Source organism: Electrona antarctica (assembly GCF_951216825.1).
Source record: "Electrona antarctica genome assembly, chromosome: 6".
In the NCBI taxonomy this organism is placed as follows: Eukaryota; Metazoa; Chordata; class Actinopteri; order Myctophiformes; family Myctophidae; genus Electrona; species Electrona antarctica.
Genome location: NC_136811.1, coordinates 58061572 through 58076571, shown reverse-complemented (window position 1 = coordinate 58076571; position 15000 = coordinate 58061572).

The following is a 15000-nucleotide window of genomic DNA, read 5'->3' as shown; positions in this document are numbered from 1 at the left end:
ATGGAGGAGCAGGCGCTAGTCCGAGGTGGAGGAGCAGGCGCTAGTCCGAGGTGGAGGAGCAGGCGCTAGTCCGAGGTGGAGGAGCAGGCGCTAGTCCGAGGTGGAGGAGCAGGCGCTAGTCCGAGGTGGAGGAGCAGGCGCTAGTCCGAGATGGAGGAGCAGGCGCTAGTCCGAGGTGGAGGAGCAGGCGCCAGTCCGAGGTGGAGGAGCAGGCGCTAGTCCGAGATGGAGGAGCAGGCGCTAGTCCGAGGTGGAGGAGCAGGCGCTGGTCCGAGGTGGAGGAGCAGGCGCTAGTCCGAGGTGGAGGAGCAGGCGCTAGTCCGAGGTGGAGGAGCAGGCGCTAGGCCGAGGAGCAGGCGCTAGTCCGAGGTGGAGGAGCAGGCGCTAGTCCGAGGTGGAGGAGCAGGCGCTAGTCCGAGGTGGAGGAGCAGGCGCTAGTCCGAGGTGGAGGAGCAGGCGAAGGTCCGAGGTGTGGACGCATGTCGAACTAATGCTCCGGCAGATTAAAGTATGCCTCCCGCTATGATTAGGTGATGTAATGGTGATGTAAAACAATCGGTGACAAAACAAACATTAAATTCTCTTTATTGTTAATGGTATTTAATGTTTTTTTTAGGGACCAGATGACGTACATTTCCCCTTCATTGTCAATGGCGTTTTTAAAACAAACATTGAACTAAAGACAAACATTAAACCTGTATATAGGAATAAATCTAATTTTGCCATGGACAAGACCTTGAGGAAATTGAACTTGGAAGTGATAAACAGACAGAAAGAAACACAGACAATTTATTGGAACCTGGAACCCCATAACATTGAAGCTGATAACTCCTTTTTTTATATATTTTTATTTGGTTTTTTACATTTTTCTCCCTCATGTGGGGTCCTTGTTCATGTCAACAAATACATTTGTAATACATAGATATAGGCACAGCTGTGCCTGTTTGGAGGGAAATTGGCAATTAATCCACCTGGAAATGATCAGAATATAGAGCTTTGACCTTAATTCTCACAGAACATCCAGTCCACTGTTTTGTGTTTGGTGTTTGGTGTTTTGTGTTTGGTGTTTGGTGTTTGGTGTTTTGTGTTTTGTGTTTTGTGTTTGGTGTTTGGTGTTTTGTGTTTGGTGTTTGGTGTTTGGTGTTTTGTGTTTGGTGTTTGGTGGTGTTTGGTGTTTGGTGGCGTTTGGTGTTTGGTGTTTGGTGTTTTGTGATTGGTGTTTGGTGGTGTTTGGTGTTTGGTGGTGTTTGGTGTTTGGTGGTGTTTGGTGTTTGGTGTTTGGTGGTGTTTGGTGTTTGGTGGCGTTTGGTGTTTGGTGTTTTGTGTTTGGTGTTTGGTGTTTGGTGGTGTTTGGTGTTTGGTGGTGTTTGGTGTTTGGTGTTTTGTGTTTGGTGTTTGGTGTTGTTTGGTGTTTGGTGGTGTTTGGTGTTTGGTGTTTGGTGGTGTTTGGTGTTTGGTGGTGTTTGGTGTTTGGTGTTTGGTGGTGTTTGGTGTTTGGTGCTGTTTGGTGTTTGGTGTTTGGTGGTGTTTGGTGTTTGGTGTTTGGTGTTTGGTGTTTGGTGTTTGGTGTTTGGTGTTTTGTGTTTTGTGTGCACAAATACATACCGGTATAGATATGATGTTATTTGTTGCCAAACTATAATATTCATCTCCTCACAATCAGAACATAAGGATATTAGGTGTGTGTGTGTGTGTGTGTGTGTGTGTGTGTGTGTGTGTGTGGTAAATGGTGCATTTATCCAAGGCGCTTTACATAGATTGTGCATTACATTCACACACCCATTCAGACACCGATTGCAGCGGAAGCCATGCAAGGTACCAACCAGCACATCGGGAGCAATTTGGGGTTCAGTGTCTTGCCCAAGGACACTTCGACATGTAGACAGGAGGAGGAGCCGGGATTCGAACCGCCGACCCATGGATCATTGGACGACCTGCTCTACCTCCTGAGCCACAGCCGCCCTGTGTGTGCGCACGCGTGCATGTACAGTATGTGTGTGCCTTCATACAAGTATATGTGTCTACCCATCAACCACCCAGGGAGCCACCCATCGACTAATCTAACATACGGCAGCCTTCCCCGCAGTGGCGTGCACAGACATTTAGAGGGGCAGGTGCTCAAGTTAAAAAAGGGCACCTTGTGCAGCGCGTGGAACCGGCCGGTTGCCTTAATCTATTTTGGGCGGGAACCCCTTTTGGTGTTAGCATTATGTTATGCTTTAGCTATTGAAAAATAGCAGATCTACAAGCTACGAGCTTGTAGGTCTGCTATTTTTGAAAAAGAAAGAAAAAGAAAGGGCACATTGCCAAAAGGGCAGGGGGTGCTCTAGCACCCCCTAGTGTCTATCTGTGCACGCCACTGCTTCCCCGTGTTTCTTCACTAGTCCGATCCAGTAGAACACAGTGACCCCTTTTCCACCGGTTGGTTCCCAATGGGAACCGGTTCAGTTCTTTTTGGCTTTTGAGCCAGAACTCCAAAATTGGTGGGCAAACTATGCCCTATATTAAATTGTTTATAGGATCAATACAAGTAAATTAATACATGATAACCCTTCCACAGTAGTAGCTTTTTCATATTTTCGATTATTTTGCATATTTTCCTACATAATGCCTCATTTGCATATTTAAAAATGTAAAATTTGTAATGCAATAAATCATTGTCTTCGTGTAGGTATGGTTTTGCCCACTCAATTCATAATCAACGTTACAATTTTGGAGTTCTGGCTCATGGACTAAAAACCAAAAAGAACTGAACCGGTTCCCCTTGGGAACCAACCGGTGGAAAAGGGGCCAGTTTGGCGGCCACTGCTACAGAGCTGACAATGAGGTTATATCTTCCCTTCTTCTCTGGAGTCCTGCCTCAAAGCAGACCAGAGGTAGAAAACTGTCGTTCCCTGATGTCATCGCTATAGGGGACACATGCATCAGTACGCAGGAACTGGGGATGGGAATGAAGGACCGGAAAGTCTGGCATGGCGTTGTGAAATCCATGATCTCGACCGTGGTCGAAAAATGATGATGACGGGGACGGGTTCATATAAAGGACACAGCGTGGGGGGGTGGGGGGGTTGGTCAGGCTTATTGAAAACAATAATACAGTAATGGTTGTTTCCAGACAGACATTTGTCTGTGCTTTATGTAACGTACAGTTCAATGACCTGCTCATAACGCACGCACGCACGCACGCACGCACGCACGCACGCACGCACGCACGCACGCACGCACGCACGCACGCACGCACGCACACACACACACACACACACACTATGATCACACCAATCAAAGATGAAGTGATGAAGCCTCATCATTGTATCATCAAGCACATTACAGGACTATAATATTTGTGTGTGTGTGTGTGTGTGTGTGTGTGTGTGTGTGTGTGTGTGTGTGTGTGTGTGTGTGTGTGTGTGTGTGTGTGTGTGTGTGTGTGTGTGTGTGTGTGTGTGTGTGTGTGTGTGTGTGTGTGTGTGTGTGTGTGTGTGTGTTATAACTCCCTACCTGATCACGCAAAAGCATCAACGGTATAGCAGATCTGCAAGCTCAGAACGCGCTGTGAAGTGACTCGCTGTGAGCTTGTAGATCTGCTCTTTGAGCTTGTAGATCTGCTCTTTGAGCTTGTAGATCTGCTCTTTGAGCTTGTAGATCTGCTCTTTGAGCTTGTAGATCTGCTCTTTGAGCTTGTAGATCTGCTCTTTGAGCTTGTAGATCTGCTCTTTGAGCCTGTAGATCTGCTCTTTGAGCTTGTAGATCTGCTCTTTGAGCTTGTAGATCTGCTCTTTGAGCTTGTAGATCTGCTCTTTGAGCTTGTAGATCTGCTCTTTGAGCTTGTAGATCTGCTCTTTGAGCTTGTAGATCTGCTACTGTTGCTATTCTTGAACTCGAATCCTGAAAAACGGTTGTGGTTTCCTCCCGACAGACACCATATATTAACCCATTCTGGGAGAGAACCCGTTTTGGTGTTTTCAGCATTATGTTATAATTTGGCTATCGTGAAAATGTTGCGCAAATCATTGAATATATATTCTTTCACAGCGAACGTTTTTAACTGATATCTTCGCTTCTGGGGGGGGGGGGGGGGGGGGTCCCTGGAACTACATATTTTCAGATGGGGGTCGGCGGCCAATTATTTTTTGGGGGTCCTTGATGTGAAAATGTTTGAGAATGACTCACAGAAAACTGTCACAATTCAGAAGTCATTTGTAGAATCGTCCTCAGGTGTAAAAGGGTTAAAAGGGAACCATCTCATCAAAGGCTATAGGTGGAAACTCCACGTCAAATTATAGAGCATTTAATAAGAATCAACATTATCCTCACATCTCACTTGACGGGTGTAAAGAAGTGTAATTATTATTGTTTTGGAAGACATTTTTGTAGACTAAGACCTGCAGGTCTTAATGGGTTAATGTGAGCTGGCTTGGCAGGTGACGAGGTGCCCTGGCCTTATAGTGACACACACCGGCCGATATGAAACACCCCAGCAGGGGGTGCTATAGGGGCTCTGGTGTCCAGCCATGTGACCCAGCAGCGATATGAAACACCCCAGCAGGGGGTGCTATAGGGGCTCTGGTGTCCAGCCATGTGACCCAGCAGCGATATGAAACACCCCAGCAGGGGGTGCTATAGGGGCTCTGGTGTCCACGTGTGACGTGTTGTTCTGTCCACAGTGAGCCAATCAGGAGCTGTGTGACATGTTGTTCTGTCCATGTGAGCCAATCAGGAGCTGTGTGACATGTTGTTCTGTCCATGTGAGCCAATCAGGAGCTGTGTGACATGTTGTTCTGTCCACAGTGAGCCAATCAGGAGCTGTGGCATGTTGTTCTGTCCACAGTGAGCCAATCAGGAGCTGTGGCATGTTGTTCTGTCCATGTGAGCCAATCAGGAGCTGTGGCATGTTGTTCTGTCCATGTGAGCCAATCAGGAGCTGTGGCATGTTGTTTTGTCCACGTGAGCCAATCAGGAGCTGTGTGACGTGTTGTTCTGTCCATGTGAGCCAATCAGGAGCTGTGACATGTTGTTCTGTCCATGTGAGCCAATCAGGAGCTGTGTGACATGTTGTTCTGTCCACAGTGAGCCAATCAGGAGCTGTGTGACATGTTGTTCTGTCCATGTGAGCCAATCAGGAGCTGTGACATGTTGTTCTGTCCATGTGAGCCAATCAGGAGCTGTGACATGTTGTTCTGTCCACGTGAGCCAATCAGGAGCTGTGTGACATGTTGTTCTGTCCACGTGAGCCAATAGCCGGGGAGCCATGCAGTCACAAAAATTTGAGAGGACCTGTGATGTAATGACATACTTTTTATTTGTGGTCTTTTCTATTAAAAAAAGGAGGATTTCCCGAGGCGGGGTTGGCGAAAGGGCCTTTCTGTGTGGAGTTTGCATGTTCTCCCCGTGTCCCCTAGGGTAGGTAGGCCTACCCTCACAAAAAACATGCAGTAATCCTGGTCTCTAAACCGCCTCCCCCTGGCCAGCCGGGGCGCCTGATGGAGGGGAAAGGAACTGGTTGGAATAACGTGTTCCTTCCACGCGCTACGTCCAACCAGGGAAACTCCCCCCTGTCAGGTGTAAAGGAGCAACTTGGACACTCAGGCATGAAGGAAGCAATTTACAATTACAATTTACAATTTAGGCATTTAGCAGACGCTCTTAATCCAGAGCGACTTACATTAAGCAATAACAAAAGCATGGCATACATCACATATATAAACAGTAGTTATCATGAATCATGCGTAGACTAAGAACGTAACAGTGGAGTATCTATGTAAACTATACATACTATACTATATAATATATTATACATGTGTACTATAAAGTGCTATGACTGCATAACGTGCAATTCTAGAGCTGTCTACGTAACAAGCTATAAGTCTGTTTAAAATACTATCTAAGTCTACAGCATGAAGCATGAGTTCAAGTCCGTTGCTCTCCCCATGTCCCCCATATATGGGGACTAGGTTGGCGTAGGGTGTGTAGAGCCCAGGATCACATTAGATAATTGACACAGGGGTGAAAAATAGGTTACAAAATCGTGGGATAAAAATTATATATATAAAAGGATTTGGTAAAAATGATGATTTGGTAAAAAGGATGAAAAAAGGATGATTTGGTTAAAATACCATTAATTTTCTTCCGGTCGTGAAATGCCCCTTTAATCGATCACAAAACGTTTGATCTTTGATAGCTTTTTGTCCCGAGTAAAGTCACATAATTCGTTTTCATTCTCCCTGGAGTCCATTAGTCCATTTAGCTTTTGATGTAGACATTAACCGACTTAGGACTGAGACCAGATTATATACAAAATGTCTTCTTAATCATGACAGTTGTCTGAAAAACCCATGTTTCTGTATCAGTGGTGCTCAAACTATTTCATGTCAAGGAGCCCAGAAATGATATGTAATCGGCCGCCGACCCCCATCTGAAAATACGTTAAATGGTGCATTTATATAGCAAATGGTGCATTTATATAGCGCCTTTATCCAAGGCGCTTTACATAGATTGTGCATTACATTCACCCATGCTGTTCTCCCCATGAAGCAAAGATTTGAGTTAAAAACGTTTGCTGTGAAAGAATACAGTATATATTCAAAGATTTGCGGCACCTGCTCTTTTTCAATAGCTAAAGTATAACACAATGCTTAAAACACCAAAAGGGGTTCCCGTCCTGAATGGATTAAGGAGAACCAATAAAGAACACCTGTCACTTTTCCACGTTTCCCCTGTACATTAAGGTAACGACAGTAATAATGCACGTTTCCCCTGTACATTAAGGTAACGACAGTAATAATGCACGTTTCCCCTGTACATTAAGGTAACGACAGTAATAATGCACGTTTCCCCTGTACATTAAGGTAACGAAAGTAATAATGCACGTTTCCCCTGTACATTAAGGTAACGACAGTAATAATGCACGTTTCCCCTGTACATAAAGGTAACGACAGTAATAATGCACGTTTCCCCTGTACATTAAGGTAACGACAGTAATAATGCACGTTTCCCCTGTACATTAAAGTAACGACAGTAATAATGCACGTTTCCCCTGTACATTAAGGTAACGACAGTAATAATGCACGTTTCCCCTGTACATTAAGGTAACGACAGTAATAATGCACGTTTCCCCTGTACATTAAGGTAACGACAGTAATTAACTAATCGTTCATTCTTAACGGGCTCATTGGCCCCACGGGGAGGCGGAGGGGGGGGGGGGGGCATTAGCAACGCCACAACGACAAAGGACGGAGAAGGAGACAATTCATCCTGATGAGGCAGCCATTTTAACAGGGTGGGAAATAAGCGAAGGAGGAAGGTTACGATTGAAAAGTCTAGCTCTGTCTTCCTCTCGTGAGGGCCAGATGTATAGAATGTGGGAAACGGACATGGTGAGGACAGCGTTGCTTCAGGGACTGCCCCATACGACATGGTGAGGACAGCGTTGCTTCAGGGACTGCCCCATACGACATGGTGAGGACATTGTTGCTTCAGGGACTGCCCCATACGACATGGTGAGGACATTGTTGCTTCAGGGACTGCCCCATACGACATGGTGAGGACAGTGTTGCTTCAGGGACTGCCCCATACGACATGGTGAGGACAGTGTTGGTTCAGGGACTGCCCCATACGACATGGTGAGGACAGTGTTGCTTCAGGGACTGCCCCATACGACATGGTGAGGACAGTGTTGCTTCGGGGACTGCCCCATACGACATGGTGAGGACAGTGTTGCTTCTGGGACTGCCCCATACGACATGGTGAGGACAACGTTGCTTCAGGGACTGCCCCATACGACATGGTGAGGACAGTGTTGCTTCTGGGACTGCCCCATACGACATGGTGAGGACAACGTTGCTTCAGGGACTGCCCCATACGACATGGTGAGGACAGTGTTGCTTCAGGGACTGCCCCATACGACATGGTGAGGACAGTGTTGCTTCAGGGACTGCCCCATACGACATGGTGAGGACAACGTTGGTTCGGGGACTGCCCCATACGACATGGTGAGGACAACGTTGGTTCGGGGACTGCCCCATACGACATGGTGAGGACAGTGTTGCTTCAGGGACTGCCCCATACGACATGGTGAGGACAGTGTTGCTTCAGGGACTGCCCCATACGACATGGTGAGGACAGTGTTGCTTCAGGGACTGCCCCATACGACATGGTGAGGACAGTGTTGCTTCAGGGACTGCCCCATACGACATGGTGAGGACAGTGTTGCTTCAGGGACTGCCCCATACGACATGGTGAGGACAGTGTTGCTTCAGGGACTGCCCCATACGACATGGTGAGGACAACGCCCCATACGTCCCCGAAGGGCAACTTATGTTACAGCGGCATAGACATCAGTGCATAAAACAATAGAAGTACAACATAATAAAAGATTGCGGCGGAAGCCATGCAAGGCACCAACCAGCACATCGGGAGAAATTTGGGGTTCAGTGTCTTGCCCAAGGACACTTCGACATGTAGACAGGAGGAGGAGCCGGGATTCGAACCGCCGACCCATGGATCATTGGATGACCTGCTCTACCTCCTGAGCCACAGCCGCCCCAACACTGGGGTCAACAAAACATGCAGCTGCAGCAAGAGGAGAAAACCTGGCAGGCATACTTTGGTTAGACAGCATTGGTCCGACCGGATTAAGGTTGATGAGGGGTGCGTTAAGGGTTGGGAGAGGGTTATAGTTAGGTTTAGGTGTGTTTACTGTAGGTGTGGTGAGTGTTTGAGATATCGGACCAATGGTATGTCTATCCATTCTTCTTGCAGCTGCATCGCACCACCTGATCACCTGATCATCACAGTGAAGGCTGTCGGAACTGATAGATCCTCAAGTGCGGCGTCAACCGCAACCTCATCATCAATGTGGTCGTCCGTTTCTTTCGTAATGGTGTCAAGAGTGCCAGATGTATCTGGGATGCCATCTCTGTTCCTGTCATTAAGGAAGCAGTATTTGTGTATTCCAGCCGGTGTAACTTGTTGATCATTTGTTTGACACAAATCTATGATTAAGTTGTACGGTAATACTCCTGCTCCAGGCTGACAGGCCTTGATAAAGTTCTGCCCCCAAATAGCCACTCTTTCATCGGTCTTCGCTATCGGTCTCAAGAACATCTGGAGTCTCTCAGGAACAAGTGCCAGCTGACTCTGGAGTCTGGATTTCAGCCATACTGTGTGCTGTGGGATCTAGATCAATCATGGCGATGTCGTTGCGTATGAACTTTAGTTCTGTCTTCATGATCTGAGTCTTCTCATCTCCTTGCTCAAGATTAGCACGATGCTCTTGCAGAATGTCTCTGGTGTCATCTTTGAGGCAGAGCACATCTGCCCTTCTCTCCTTTGATGTGAAATACAATGTGTCATGGCATTTCTCTTGGACTTTCATCTTTAGCCATTTCTTTGAATGAGAGAGGTTCTTGTATATCTGGTGACTGATCAAACTCCTGCAGCTTTTTGTGGACTTGGCCAAGCGTCACCACCCCATGCTGGAGTTGTGTGTCTAGCGTCACCACCCCATGCTAGAGTTGAGTGTCTAGCGTCACCACCCCATGCTGGAGTTGAGTGTCTAGCGTCACCACCCCATGCTGGAGTTGAGTGTCTAGCGTCACCACCCCATGCTTGAGTTGAGTGTCTAGCATCACCACCCCATGCTGGAGTTGAGTGTCTAGAGTCACCACCCCATGCTGGAGTTGAGTGTCTAGCATCACCACCCCATGCTGGAGTTGAGTGTCTAGAGTCACCACCCCATGCTGGAGTTGAGTGTCTAGCGTCACCACCCCATGCTGGAGTTGAGTGTCTAGCGTCACCACCCCATGCTGGAGTTGAGTGTCTAGAGTCACCACCCCATGCTGGAGTTGAGTGTCTAGCGTCACCACCCCATGCTGGAGTTGAGTGTCTAGCGTCACCACCCCATGCTGGAGTTGTGTGTCGAGCCATTCGCTGAATTTAATTTAAAAAGAAAACCTCTCGCTCATCATCAATGTTCCTGTGTGCTCTCTTCCTTTGTCCTTTACCTTCAGTGCTGGAGTAATGGTTGCTCTAGCTGCCGCTGATTGGCCAGAGTAATGGTTGGTCACGCCTCTAGCTGCCGCTGATTGGCCAGAGTAATGGTTGGTCACGCCTCTCAAAAGTAAAAGTTTTCTTCTGCTACCAAGTAATTTATCCCTTCCAGATGTCCAAGGAAGTCAGTGCCCCAGTCATCCCAGCGACTCTGTGCTGTCTTCAGCAAGCTTGCCTTCAGTCTATCTGCAGTCAAATTATCAGGCACTCTATATTTCGTCTCCCCAGGGCCAATGTATGAATGAATGAACCATTGTAAAGCGCTTTGAGAACTTGGAAAAGCGCTTTGAGAACTTGGAAAAGCGCTATAAGAATGCAATTCATTATTATTCATTATCATTATATTTCTTTCTAGCGTCTTGCTGGCTTGGGTTTGTAGAGATGAGCGGGTTGGTTGCAGAGAATGCATACATTCTTGTATAGAAGCTAAGCGGACTGTGTACTTGTAGAACTGTGTACTTGTAGAACTGTGTAGTGTACTTGTAGGACTGTGTACTTGTAGAACTGTGTACTTGTAGAACTGTGTAGTGTACTTGTAGGACTGTGTAGTGTACTTGTAGGACTGTGTACTTGTAGCACTGTGTACTTGTAGCACCATGTACTTGTAGAACTGTGTACTTATAGAACTGTGTACTTGTAGGACTGTGTACTTGTTGGACTGTGTACTTGTAGCACTGTGTACTTGTAGAACTGTGTACTTGTAGCACTGTGTACTTGTAGAACTGTGTACTTGTAGAACTGTGTACTTGTAGGACTGTGTGCTTGTAGAACTGTGTACTTGTAGAACTGTGTATTTGTAGAACTGTGTACTTGTAGGACTGTGTACTAGGCCTATCTCACAGCATTTCCCCGCCCCCTTTCCACGCCCCCTTTTGGAGCTAATGGTGTTATTTTTTCTGCGGTCCATAGGCTTCCATGTTAAAAGAGGTATTTTCACAAGCCACAAACTACCGTTTTGTAAAGGTAAGGTTTATTCTACTTATTTGAGTTGTTATACCATTGTGTTTTCTTCATATTATTATCGGTCTTTGACATTTTAACATTAGGAAATGTACTCAGATTCTCCAGAGAAGAAAAGTGTAAATGCTAATGGTTAAATGACACCACTAGCCAGTGGCGTGCACAGACATTTAGAGGGGCAGGTGCTCAAGTTAAAAAAGGGCACCTTGTGCAGCGCGTGGAACCGGCCGGTTGCCTTAATCCATTTTGGGCGGGAACCCCTTTTGGTGTTAGCATTATGTTATGCTTTAGCTATTTAAAAATAGCAGATCTACAAGCTCATAGCGCGCCACCGAGTGGCGCGCTACGAGCTTGTAGGTCTGCTATTTTTTAAAAAGAAAAAGAAAAAAAAAGATTTTTTTTTTCTTTTCAAAAGGGCACATTGCCAAAAGGGCAGGGGGTGCTCTAGCACCCCCTAGTGTCTATCTGTGCACGCCACTGCCACTAGCTCCGGGAGGGGGGGGGGAAAGGGGGCTGTGAGTGAGATAGGCCTCTTGTAGAACTGCATGCAGTTGATGCACTGAACTGAGAGCAAGTGCTTCTTCGCTTCACCTTTGAGTTCACTGAACTGAGAGCAAGTGCTTCTTCGCTTCACCTTTGAGTTCACTGAACTGAGAGCAAGTGCTTCTTCGCTTCACCTTTGAGTTCACTGAACTGAGAGCAAGTGCTTCTTCGCTTCACCTTTGAGTTCACTGAACTGAGAGCAAGTGCTTCTTCGCTTCACCTTTGAGTTCACTGAACTGAGAGCAAGTGCTTCTTCGCTTCACCTTTGAGTTCACTGAACTGAGAGCAAGTGCTTCTTCGCTTCACCTTTGAGTTCACTGAACTGAGAGCAAGTGCTTCTTCGCTTCACCTTTGCCGACTCTTTCTCTGCCTTTGATGCTTGAGCTGACTTCTTGGTGACCTCGACAAACTTGTTGTATAAATCATTTTGACACTTTTTGTGGTACCTAAGTCTTCCTTCCTTCCGGGTCAACCCATGGGACCTGCGGGCAACGGGCCCCCCGTAAAATCTGAATCCCCCCCCCCACCGCCCCCCCTCCTTTTTCCCCTCACTGTATATGTTTCTTTTCCCTTTTTACCTCCATTATGATGAATTCCTGTACTGTTCTTTGTCTATATAGAAGTGTCTATTTGTACGTCTCTAAATGTTTTGATGAATTGAACATGGTGGACCCTGTTGTAAACAAGTGTAATGCTTAATTGGGTCGTCCACTCACAGTTAACAGCCTTTGTATTGAGTTTGTGCTTGAAATGTACTGTAATTCTGCAAACTGTTAATAACATTTTCAATCAATCAATCAAGCTTCACTAGTGCCTACGCATTTGTGCTTGGCCCCCTAAAAATATTACATGGAATTTATCTAGCCTACCGCTTCTCAAATTACCCAAAGACACTTTACAAAACAACCCAAAATAAATAAATAAATATAACAACTTTTAATTAAAAAAAATACTTGATTTGAACTGAATTGGGGGAGGCATACTTTGGTTAGACATAGCATTGGTCCGACCGGATTAAGGTTGGTGAGGGGTACGTTAAAATGACCGGATTAAGGTTGGTGAGGGGTGCATTAAGACGACCGGATTAAGGTTGGTGAGGGGTACGTTAAAATGACCGGATTAAGGTTGGTGAGGGGTACGTTAAAATGACCGGATTAAGGTTGGTGAGGGGTGTGTTAAAACGACCGGATTAAGGTTGGTGAGGGGTGCGTTAAAATGACCAGATTAAGGTTGGTGAGGGGTGCATTAAAACGACCGGATTAAGGTTGGTGAGGGGTGCGTTAAAACGACCGGATTAAGGTTGGTGAGGGGGGCGTTAAGGTTAGGTTTAGGTGTGCTGCCCCGTGGGAGGTTAGGGTTAGGGTGAGGGTTTGAGATATAACCAAAAGCATGCACCCCTGAATTGGAGTATATGTAATTGAATCGAATACACAGAGAGCACTCTTATTTTTTTATCCTGCTTTAATTCAACAGTATATATTTACAATGGGTGGAAATTAAAGTATTGCATTGTCCATGTACACTGCAATCCTTGCATTACTTTATAAGCAGTTTGTCATTTCATTTAAAGCATTACAAATACACCATAGTGGACTTATTTTGTATCACTCACATTACATCCACCCAGTGGCGTGCACAGACATTTAGAGGGGCAGGTGCTCAAGTTAAAAAAGGGCACCTTGTGCAGCACGTGGAACCGGCCGGTTGCCTTAATCCATTTTGGGCGGGAACCCCTTTTGGTGTTAGCATTATGTTATGCTTTAGCTATTGAAAAATAGCAGATCTACAAGCTCATAGCGCGCCACCGAGTGGCGCGCTATGAGCTTGTAGGTCTGCTATTTTTGAAAAATCAAAAAAAAAAAGAGAGAAAAAAATGTTTTTTTTTTCTTTTCAAAAGGGCACATTGCCAAAAGGGCAGGGGGTGCTCTAGCACCCCCTAGTGTCTATCTGTGCACGCCACTGCATCCACCCATCCCATCCCGTACACACAGCACAATTAACCATCCAGTATACACAGAAAGAATCTTCAGTTTTAATTTGACTCTGAGTTTACAAATGACACCAAATGGACCGTTGGGTTAAATCTTTATACTCTCAGAGTACACAAATGGATATATGGTCAAACTGAGGATTTTACTGTCTACAGAGTTACTACCACAGGCTCAATTGTCTTGTGAAAACAAAATGACCAGAGAATAAATGTCATAACATCTGAACTACATCCATTAAAAGCCATGCACATGTTACTAATGCACTTGTGAGGAACACGCACGCACGCACGCACGCACGCACGCACGCACGCACGCACGCACGCACGCACGCATGGTCAGTGGGTTATTTATTGGTCAGTTAGTGTTGATGTCCTGGGCAGTGGGTCAGTTAGTATTAATATCCTGGTCGGTGGGCGCTGGGCAGTGGGTTTAGTTAGTGCTCAGTTGGTCAGTTAGTGTTGATGTCCTGGTCAGTGGGTCAGTTAGTATTAATATCCTGGTCGGTGGGCGCTGGGCAGTGGGTTTAGTTAGTGCTCAGTTGGTCAGTTAGTGTTGATGTCCTGGGCAGTGGGTCAGTTAGTATTAATATCCTGGTCGGTGGGCGCTGGGCAGTGGGTCAGTTAGTATTAATATCCTGGTCGGTGGGCGCTGGGCAGTGGGTTTAGTTAGTGCTCAGTTGGTCAGTTAGTGTTGATGTCCTGGTCGGTGGGCGCTGGGCAGTGGGTCAGTTAGTATTAATATCCTGGTCGGTGGGCGCTGGGCAGTGGGTCAGTTAGTATTAATATCCTGGTCGGTGGGCGCTGGGCAGTGGGTCAGTTAGTATTAATATCCTGGTCGGTGGGCGCTGGGCAGTGGGTTTAGTTAGTGCTCAGTTGGTCAGTTAGTGTTGATGTCCTGGTCAGTGGGTCTAATTAGTATTAATGTCGTGGTCGCTGGGCGCTGGGCAGCTTGAGATCAGCGTGTTGACCATCTTCTGGTCAGTTAGTATTAATATCCTGGTCGGTGGGTGCTGGGCAGTCGGTCTAGTTAGTATTAATGTCCTGGTCAGTGGGTTAGTTAGTGGTCAGTTAGTGTTGATGTCCTGGTCGGTGGGGGCGGGGCAGTGATCAGTGGGTCAGTTAGTGTTGATGTCCTGGTCGGTGGGCGCTGGGCAGTGATCAGTGGGTCAGTTAGTGTTGATGTCCTGGTCGGTGGGCGCTGGGCAGTGATCAGTGGGTCAGTTAGTATTAATATCCTGGTCGGTGGGTGCTGGGCAGTCGGTCTAGTTAGTATTAATGTCCTGGTCAGTGGGTTAGTTAGTGGTCAGTTAGTGTTGATGTCCTGGTCGGTGGGCGCTGGGCAGTGATCAGTGGGTCAGTTAGTATTAATATCCTGGTCGGTGGGTGCTGGGCAGTGGGTCTAGTTAGTATTAATGTCCTGGTCAGTGGGTTAGTTAGTGGTCAGTTAGTGTTGATGTCCT